Source organism: Telmatherina bonti (genome assembly GCF_933228915.1).
Source record: "Telmatherina bonti genome assembly, chromosome: 21".
Taxonomy (NCBI): domain Eukaryota; kingdom Metazoa; phylum Chordata; class Actinopteri; order Atheriniformes; family Telmatherinidae; genus Telmatherina; species Telmatherina bonti.
This window is the reverse complement of record NC_136630.1, coordinates 11,299,967-11,310,092: the sequence shown is the minus strand read 5'-3', so window position 1 is coordinate 11,310,092 and position 10,126 is coordinate 11,299,967.

The following is a 10,126-nucleotide window of genomic DNA, read 5'->3' as shown; positions in this document are numbered from 1 at the left end:
GCCATTTGGTGTTAATGCTTTATTAGTTTGAAAGTGAAAAGGAGAACAAAATCTTTCAAGTTTAGCTTTTGGTCATGGAAAGATATATAATTAAATTGAAGTAGTGACTTAAATGTATAAGATACGATCTTCATAGATCAGTTTATTTATTTATCTTCTTACATTTCTGATGAAAACAAATTATACTTATCAACTGAAATGCATTCTTTCAAATGGCCACTAGGGGGCTAATCATGGCCGTTAATGTGGTTTCCAAAGAAGTTATATTCTGTACAAGAAGTTGTATGAATATAATGACATTGCACAAGATTAATTAACTGTTAATGTTTTCCCAATACTTTTATGGCCTCAGTCACAAGTTCCACATCCTCTTTTTTTTATAGCTTAATCTTTGTTTCGCAAATAGTAGCTCAGTTTAGAGCACAAAAAACGAAATGCGGTACTAACAAGCTACGTTGTGACAGAAAAGTTGTTACTTAGTGCATACAAGTTTAATTCATTTTATTTTTAATGCTTTATGAGTGTTTTTTGAATGTTTAAGTAAGGATGACAGTCAGATTCAACACAAATGTTTAATCTTCAGTTTCAAAGGCAGTACAGTCGAAATAATAAACTTGAACCTTCAAACGAAGAAACCACAAACTAATGGCCCTGCAAGCCACCTTCTTTTACCACTCTGTCTGTTGTCAAATTCTGCCTGTATGTATATATCAAGAAAAGAAAATATATTAAATTTTAATGGATAAATGCAAAGATACCGGTAGTGACAGAAAAAAAGTGTATTTGTAGAGATGTCATGACAATTCCTAATTGTCTATGTAATATGTAAAATTATTCATCAGCTTTCCTGCACTAAAACATCCATCCATCCATCCACCCATCCATCCACCCACCCATCCATCCATCCATCCATCCATTTTATAAACCTGCTTTATCCAGTTCAGAGCCACTGGGTTGCTGCAGCCAATCCCAGATTGTATCAGATGAGAGATGGGGTACATCCTGAACAGTTCACCAGGCAACACCTATTAAAATATATTATTTAGATATGTTTTACTATCTAAATAACAAACATTAAATCTACTATGTTGGTTTCATGGTTAACCAAGTCAGTAATAGTGCTGTATGTCAGGCATTTAAATGCTTTTGTCACGTTTATATATTTATTATTACATATTTAATAAATAGATTATCTTTATGGCATCCTCCACTCCACTCCTCCACTCTCCACTCCATGTTTTTTGTGTGCGCCTAAACGTTATTCAAACTGAAACTCCAGAGTTTCTAAAACCCCAAAATTGCCGTTAACCTTTTATATCAAGCCTTATCAAAATGATGCATGAGCCTTTTTGAATATTGCAAAACAAAATGAGCAAACTGGACTTAGTTGTGTTACTTTTACATGACAAAGATTTGGAGAAAGTCACTCAACTATGACTGCTGCTTTTTCATCTTCCTTTTTTTTTTTAAATTTAAGTCTTGCAACTGCATGATATCAGTGAACCACACATGTGTTTTGGGTATCTGCTTCTGCATATATTAAATCAACAAAAATAGCTGAACACTTATTGAGTGCTTGAGTGTTTCTTGTTTGTGTTTCTGCAGAGTGACGTCTCTCTTAGGTTACAGACCCGAGGAGTTGCTGGGCCGTTCCATCTACGACCTCTGCCACATTCTGGATACAAACTGTTTGAACAAAAATCATGTGAACTGTAAGTGCCAGTGGACTCACACTCATTCACATTTCTACAGTACATAGCTAAGACAATGTCATGTGTCTCTGCAGTGTGTTTGAAAAGCCAGTCGGTCAGCGGTCAGTACAGGATGCTGGTGAGAGGTGGAGGCTATGTCTGGGTGGAGAGTCATAGTGCCGTAATACCCGCCGCACGGCCCTCCCGGTCCAGACCAAACACCCACCGGCCACTCAGCATCCTTTGTGTTACCTATGTCCTCAGGTGCGTGTGCCAGTATCTTTTTTTTTCCTTCCAACTCAACATTGATACATCTTTTTAGTACTTTACATGTGCTACTTGTGTGTTCTGATTCATTTTAATCAAGTTGGTTGAACTAATTTGATAGAAATAAATAAACAGAAAACACTATTAATATAATTCCACAAATTAGTTTACTGGAAAATAAAATCAGCTTTATGTAATAATGAAATTTGACCCAAGCAAAATCAGTTCAATTAAACCAATTAAACAGAATTAAACCCACCCTCAGTAAATTATTTCAATAATACATGTCAGCTCTGCCCACATATAAAGCTAAAAAATAATCAAATTGCAGGAAGAAAGCTGTTTGACTTCCAGCACCTTTTAAACACGCAACTGTTTGAGTCAGAAGAATACATGTAATCTCTTGTCCACCCTTGATTTGCCCTACCGATGGTGACAGCAGAAGTTTGTCTATCCAGACAAAATATTGCTGAAGTTGATACTGGTGACAGCCTAAAACGCTTGGGGAAGATGCTTGTGTTTGGTAGGCAACCTGCCCTGTGGTGAGCATAGCTGCTCACATGCTTGCTCACATGCTCGTTTGTGTAATCTTTTTACTTGAGGATTCCACCATGGGGTACATCAGAAAACATAAAGTGGCTGATTTTGTAGGATATAAAGAAACAATAAACCCGGTAACAACAGAGGGACTTCATTTTCAGTTCATTTTGAATTCGGGGTGGAAAAAAACCACAGCAGCGTTATTGTAGACGATAAGTAAGGCTACTAACCCAAACACACAGTGTCATGCTGTCATCATTGTTTACCCTGTCACCTTTTATCTGCTCAAATTTGTCCTATACTGGCCATACTGGTGGTGTTAATATCTGAGGGAATGCACAAACCACTCTTCAGACAAACACAAAATACAAGCGGCAGCCTTAATAATTACACACACACACAATTAAAAGTTTGTTAAGTCATGGCCTTACAGTGATACATCTACATGTCATCAGATAACTTCAGATTCCAGCTTATGTTTATGATCTGCTCCTTTCCCCTCATGATGTGTCATCTTTTACGGTTTCTTACGCACATTACTTTCAAGATTATGTTTTGTAAGTATTTTAAACCGGATTTCTTATTTCAACAGGATTTCATCAAGTAAATATTAATTTGATCAATTTGATGCAGTTATGACATAATTTAATAATGTAGAGGATGTAAAGGAAGCAGGTTTTAGCTGTTCTTAGAGCATATTTACAGAAGGTTAATTAATACTGTCTGTATGTGTGTGTGTGTGTGGTGTGTGTGTGTGTGTGTGTGTGTGTGTGTGTGTGTGTGTGTGTGCAGTGGAGTGGAGGAGGCGTCTCTCCAGCTCTCTTTGGACCAGACTATCCACAAATACTTCAACTGAAAGCAGAGACTGAGGAAGAGTGCAGGACCCGACTTAAGAACAGCTATCTACTCTTCCTTCTTCTTTGAATTTGTATCATTTTACTTGCTGATACGTTTATTAAATCTGAACTTTCTCCCTAAACTGGCTTGTTGAGTGTTTTGACACACATGTGAATGCTTGAACAACAGATAATATCCCTGCTGTAATATTTGCTCAGGTCGATACAGTAGCTTTCCTCTTCTCAGTTTTGTCACATAGTTGCATAATTTTTGCAGCAGCGTGACTTCTGTCTTCCAACGAGAAAAGTGGAAGCTTTTTAACTGTCTGTCAACCACAGTTGATGAGGTGCAGTAAAAGAAAAAAATTTGTTGACTGTTTGACTTTTTCTTGACCTCTCTGGTTCTGACCGTACTTCCTATGGGGTTTCCTTCTGGGCCACCTGACACGTGGGGTATATATATGGTGCATACTGAGAGATATGCACTGTGCTGATGAGGAGATGTCAGTCGACGCAAGTCAAAGCCACAGCTTCCTGAATAGAGACAGTCAATAGGAAAGTTCTCGTGGGAACGTTGTCTACTTTTTACCTCTTGTCCTCTAAATGCTCACAAACACAGATGAAACATTTCAAGTTTCAGTTCAGCTGAAATTCATACACACAAACACACAAACACACACACACACATATACATATATATATATATATATATATGTGTGTGTGTATATATATATATATATATATATATATATATATATATATATATATATATATATATATATATATACATACTGTTGCATACTTTACAGTATGTTGTTGCATAAAAATTATACAGTATGCATACAGTTTATATTGCATGCATAATGTATGCATACTTGCATATCTTGGCTTAAGGGGGAGCATCCACCTTTTAATTGATATAATTATGATGCATGATAATGGAAACATGAAAACACTAACCATTTTCATTAATGCTAAGTGTTTTAAACGTCTGTTGTTAATAATAATCCATTACCATAACTGATGAAAATGCGTTTGATTCATCTCCATCTCTTTGAGTTTACATGGTCAATGATAAATCTCTCATGGCGTCCAATACCAGGGATGAAAGAAAGATCCATTTTCTTTGGAAAATGTAGTTCTGACATTAACAGACTAAATTGGAAGGAAAACATCAACACAGAAAAATTAATAGAAGCTTTAAAATTAAGATTTAAGAATACAACATTTGTTAAATTAGGGGAAACTATTACAATAATTCTTACACCAACTGTTTAGTTTTCCTTTAATACCAAAGAAACAGTAAAATATGCATTTTAAAAGCAGTTTAAGTGTACTTTGGCCATTCATTTAAAAATCATATAGTAAAATGTTTAAAAATGAACCTTAAGCTCCAGTGTGTGAGAATTACTCAAGTGGTATGCCAATGAGGTCAGGTGATGAGGTACAGAACTACTCATTACTAAGTTTTGTTACTGATGCCGATAAGTTAGAAGCTTGCCCTCCATGTGTTTGGTACCAAGCTACTGCTGTTAGCTAATGTCATGGTGGGACCAGAGCAGAGGTGTCCAGCTCCGGTCTTCAGGGGTCACATTACTACATATTTTCCATGCATCCCTGTTCCCAACACACTTGACTCAAATGAATCAGTTATTGTGCAGAACTTCATGGATTGTTAGATCTGTTTAATGTGTGCTGCCAGGTGTGTTGGAACAGGGATATATAAAAACCCTGCAGGACAGTGGCCTTCGAGGACCAACTTTGGACACCCCTGGACTAGATGGAGGACATCAACCACCCCGCCCCTTGATCTGAAATAAATTATAAACTCTAGGAAAAAAAAAACCTGGAAAATATGGCGGAAAGAAGCGTACAGTCATCTGCAGGTATAACTTCTGTAACGGCGCTTTTCCACTGTAGACTAACAGATTAGCGTATCTGCCATTTTATATAGCAAGTGACAGTAAATTATCTAATTTATAATGGGGGGATAAAGTAGTTGCTGGACTACCCGCCTAGTTTCTAACATAAAATTCACTGTTAGATTGAATGAACTTACCTGTCTGGCAGAAAGCTGAAACCTCTGCGTCAGGTTTGGATTCCCTCTCACGCATGAATTGTCTCCATCTGGTAAACGCTTCATCAGTGTATCCTCTCATTTTCTCGGGGTTATTATTTCTTTTTCCTTTCTTGGCTATCCCCCCCCCCTCCCTCATTTAAAAATGGCAATGTAACATGGCAGCCTTCAGGTGGGTGCACCTAAAGTTTAGACACACTTTCCCATTGGATTTAATGGGAAAGTGTGTCCAAACTTTTAACTGGAAGGGCATTTTTATATTTATAAATAACCCAATAACCCATATTAAAAATCCTAATTAGTGAGACACTGTCCCTTTAATTAGTGCCTTTCTCAAAGAAGGATAATTTGTAAAATCTTTTCAGTGGAATCAGTGCAGTACTATCAGATAAAAATCATTTGCAGACAGGCCAATTGGAATCCGCAAACTAAACATTTGTACATCTCCGAGTTAAATGTATTTACTGAGTACTTTTTACGAGCAGCTTTCAGGGTTCTTAGTCTCATGCAGCCATAAGTAGAATTGAATCCATAATGGGTTCTCGGCGACTTAAAGAAGCTAAATGTAGCATGAAAGCCAAGGGTGTCTATGGATTTGTATTCTGATCCTCACGCTAATGCAGTCAACCAGCGATGGAATGAGCTAGTTGCACCATCTAGTGTTTAACTGCATCCACTGAAAGCTGCATCCACATGCTCAAGAAAGATAGAAGTTGCATGTTAAAAGTGTGTCAAACTGGGTGTATTGTTAGCAAGGTTTGAATTACACAGGGACTTTTAGAGAGGCCTTATATTCTAGTGTGCACCATGACTTCGTAAGTCATATTAGTGCATGTCAGCTCAGTCAAAAACAGGCTTACTGCCAAAAACATCCTGCTTCCACGAAAAGCAGCTGATAAAAGCAGAAACACGACATATCGGGGTGATATCATCATAAAAATAATGAAAGAAATATAATAGTTGAATCCGAGCGAACAAAAAGCAACATAGCAGATTCACCTGTGCTTTCACAATTTTCTGCCAACCATACACATGCCCCTTTTTAAATAAAGTTGAATAATTTATAACTAACAATAATAAACCATACAAAGTAAGCATCTATCATTGCAATCTGTTTAACCTGACTACTCAATTTTTATTCATTTTACAATTTTTCCAGTTAAATAAGACTTGGAAAGTTCTTCTAACCACCATAATTATTATTTTTCTCTTTGGGGATTATTGAAATTTTTTTTTAAATTTCCTTTCATGTCATTTAATTTCATTCATAAAAATCAAGTGAATTAATAAGATAATAAAATCTTAGACTTAGACGTTTCAGATATTAATCTAACAGTGTGTGTTAAGTTATAATATTTTGAACATTTGACTACATGATGGGAGATATTTGCATGCGATGTTACATCACTTATGGACATGCAAATAATCTCCAGAGCAGGTTTAGTGGCTGCATAAATAGAGTGAAGATAAAACACATAGTACTCTATTCTGCAGACTTGTGGTCAAACTACAGAAAAACTAGCCAACAGGGACCTTATGAGAACATTAAAGGTCCAGACGATATTTTGCAAGTCCAATATAATTGGCTGCAGGACTTTAATGTTGTTATAAGATATATAACCTAAAAAAAAAACATTACCAGCCTCACTACATTGATGATGTTATTATTTTTAGTAAAGTGTTTTCCTGTACCAGTCCATCTTGTCAAGTCCAAATTCAAGTTCAACTTTATTTATATTGCACATTTTTTACAGGAGCAGGAATTAAAAAGTAAAAATTAAGATACACAAAGGACATGCTCATGTTTGATTAAAAGCCAATACAAAAAAGTGGGATTTAAGAACAGAATTAAAATTGGAGACAGATTGGGCACCTCTAACATGGTAGGGAAGGCTATTCCATCATTTTGGAGCAGCAACAGAGAAAGCTCTGTCAGCCCTGGATTTCAGTCTGGGAACTGGGATCTCAAGTAAGAGTTGTGAAGAGGACCTCAGAGTCCTGGCCGGAGCATGCCGGCAGCTCTGATCAATACGAAGGAGCCAAACTGTTTAAAGCTTTAAAAACAATTAATAAAATCTTGTAGCAAACTGGATGCCAGTGCAGAGAAGCTGGCATGGAGGTGATATGATCATGTCGTTGTGTTCCAGTAAGCAGCCAAGCCGCAGCATTTTGGGCAAGCTGCAGTTGGTATATGGTCGACTGATCGATGCCACAACAGAGAGAGCTGCAATAATCTAGACGGGACATGATGAGCAAGTGGAATGACTCTCTACGGCAGGTTTGGGAAAATAACGCTTTAATTTGATAATCAGCCTTAAGTTAAAGAAAATACTTTTACTACATCTACTACAGCAGATGGAAGTTGAAAGTATTGTCAATTATGACACCCAGATTTTTTACATGGGTATGACAATAAGAGGAGAGCAGACCAAGAACACTGACAGTACTGCTTAAAAGCTCAGAGCTTCCAAACACCACAATCTCAGTTTTTTCTTTATTCAAGTTGAGAAAGTTTAAATCCATCCCTGTTTTTAGGTCACATAAGCAGCTGAGGAGGTAATTCAGAGCATCCCCCTGAGGTTTCAGGGGGAAACAGATCTGAACATCATCAGTAAAGCAATGATAAGAAACTTTGTGCCTCTGAAAAATAGAACACAGGGGTAACATATACAAGGAAAAAAGAAGTGGTCCTAAAATGGACCCCTGTGGGACCCCAATAACTGAGATGGACTGTAACTGAGGAAAACTCACCAAGATTAACACTAAATCACAGATCCAGTAAATACAACTGAAACCAGCAAGGGGCTGTCCCTCTAATACCGACACAGTGCTCCAAGCGTGATAGGAGGATTTGGTAGTCAACTGTGTCGAAGGCTGCAGTTAGGTCCTAGAGAATCAAAACAGCAGGACTTCCAGAGTCAGCTGCTAACAAGAGATCCTTAAGAACAATCGGTTTTACTATGAAATATTTGAAGCTCTTTCTTTCTTTCTTACAAATATCAGTGATTAACATATGTATGTATGTATGTATATATATATATATATATATATATATATATATATATATATGTATATATATATAAAGAAAATTGTGTAATATCTATCCAAGTATTAACTTATTTTTGGAAATATCTAGTAGTCACAGTGTTAGAAAATAAATTTATTTCCCTCTTCTTGTTGAGGAAACGTTATAAAAGAAAAAATGTTCTCACCAAACTGCTAATAACGACTCTCAAAGCATCTACACATGTTCTGCAAAATAAAATTAAAAACTAAAATCTTAAACCACAAATTCTATTTGCAAGTGTGAGTCCATTTTAAATAAAAAAAAAAATCACAAAATTTCACTTTGAAAATAGGTTTTATAAAAAGCATGGTTTTACACGTGAAACAAAACTGTAGGGGGCCTAATTTTCTGCAGATGTTCGTCTATCTTTCAGTTTATTATTTGAGCTCTGTACTCCAATGCTCAGTGAATGTTGAAACATTAACTCCTCTCTTTTTTCCCCTCCATTTCAAGGGAATAAAATGAGTCTTGCTCTTGATTACCTTTCTTTCACCTGCATTTTATCGGAGTTCACCATGTTTCAAAGTTGATCCTGGTAATTGTTCATTGAGTTTGTTGTTGCATGTTGTTTCAGAGACCTTACTTCAACACAACCAAGTCTGTGTAACATACCGTAAACTGGATTTAATGGGGGAGAAAGAAAAAGACCGAGTTTGAACCGCACATCAGATGGACACTTCATGTTCCACTTAAAGCCCCATGTGTCGAGGCTGAACAGGCTTCTGTTTACGTCAACTCACATGCCATCTTCTCACACTGCGCTCCTCCCCGCGTCACACCCCTCTGGTTGGGTGGGAGTTGTCAGGCGTTTAGCCAATGGCGTGACAGCGCTCACCCTTTGACATGAACCTGATAAATCAAAGTGTGTCAGTGCAATGTGGAAAACAGCAGAGGGGACGGGGGATGACGCGATAAAAGATAAACCAGTACATAAGCAGGAAACTGTGCAGTGGTGCAGTGATTAAAAGCAGCTGTGTTCTAAAAATTCCAAAAAAGAAAGAGACATTTGAACGTACTTACTTTCTCTGAAGTTATTAAATGTATTTATTGATTTATCTTTTTATCTGTCATTGTAAAGAAACCACTGATATGGCTTTAACCAATCTCTGTTCAAAAATCAATGTTCAAAGTTCTTCCCCTGATTAACATTACAGAAACAACATGCTTCTTTTTTCCTCCATGTACAGAACTCTTTCAATACTACAGATGAGAAACAAAGATAAAAAGCTAAGAAATATTGCTAAAAGAATCCTTTATTTTTTTATATACTTTTGCACAATATTTTTTCAGTTTTAAAAAAGTATACAATACATAAATAAACAGCTAAAGTCCAGAGATTCGACATTGTAATGGAAGTCATTAAGAATTTTGCAGAAATCTTGTTGTCTTTTAATTTCTATTGAGTTTTTATTACTTTCTACAGACAGAACAGTCCCAAACAGATGTTTTGCAGTTTCTATAGATTATGGAGGAGCACTTTAGATTTGAGTGTAAATAGCTGCAGTAAAATGTGTCCGGTGATACCTCAGGGCTTGTTTCACCAACACATAATCATGAACAGATTAGTGAACAGGTTTATCCTAGAAATGTAATATATTGTTTATCTGAGCAACAAATAACAAGATGCGAAAACAGATGGAAAGAGATG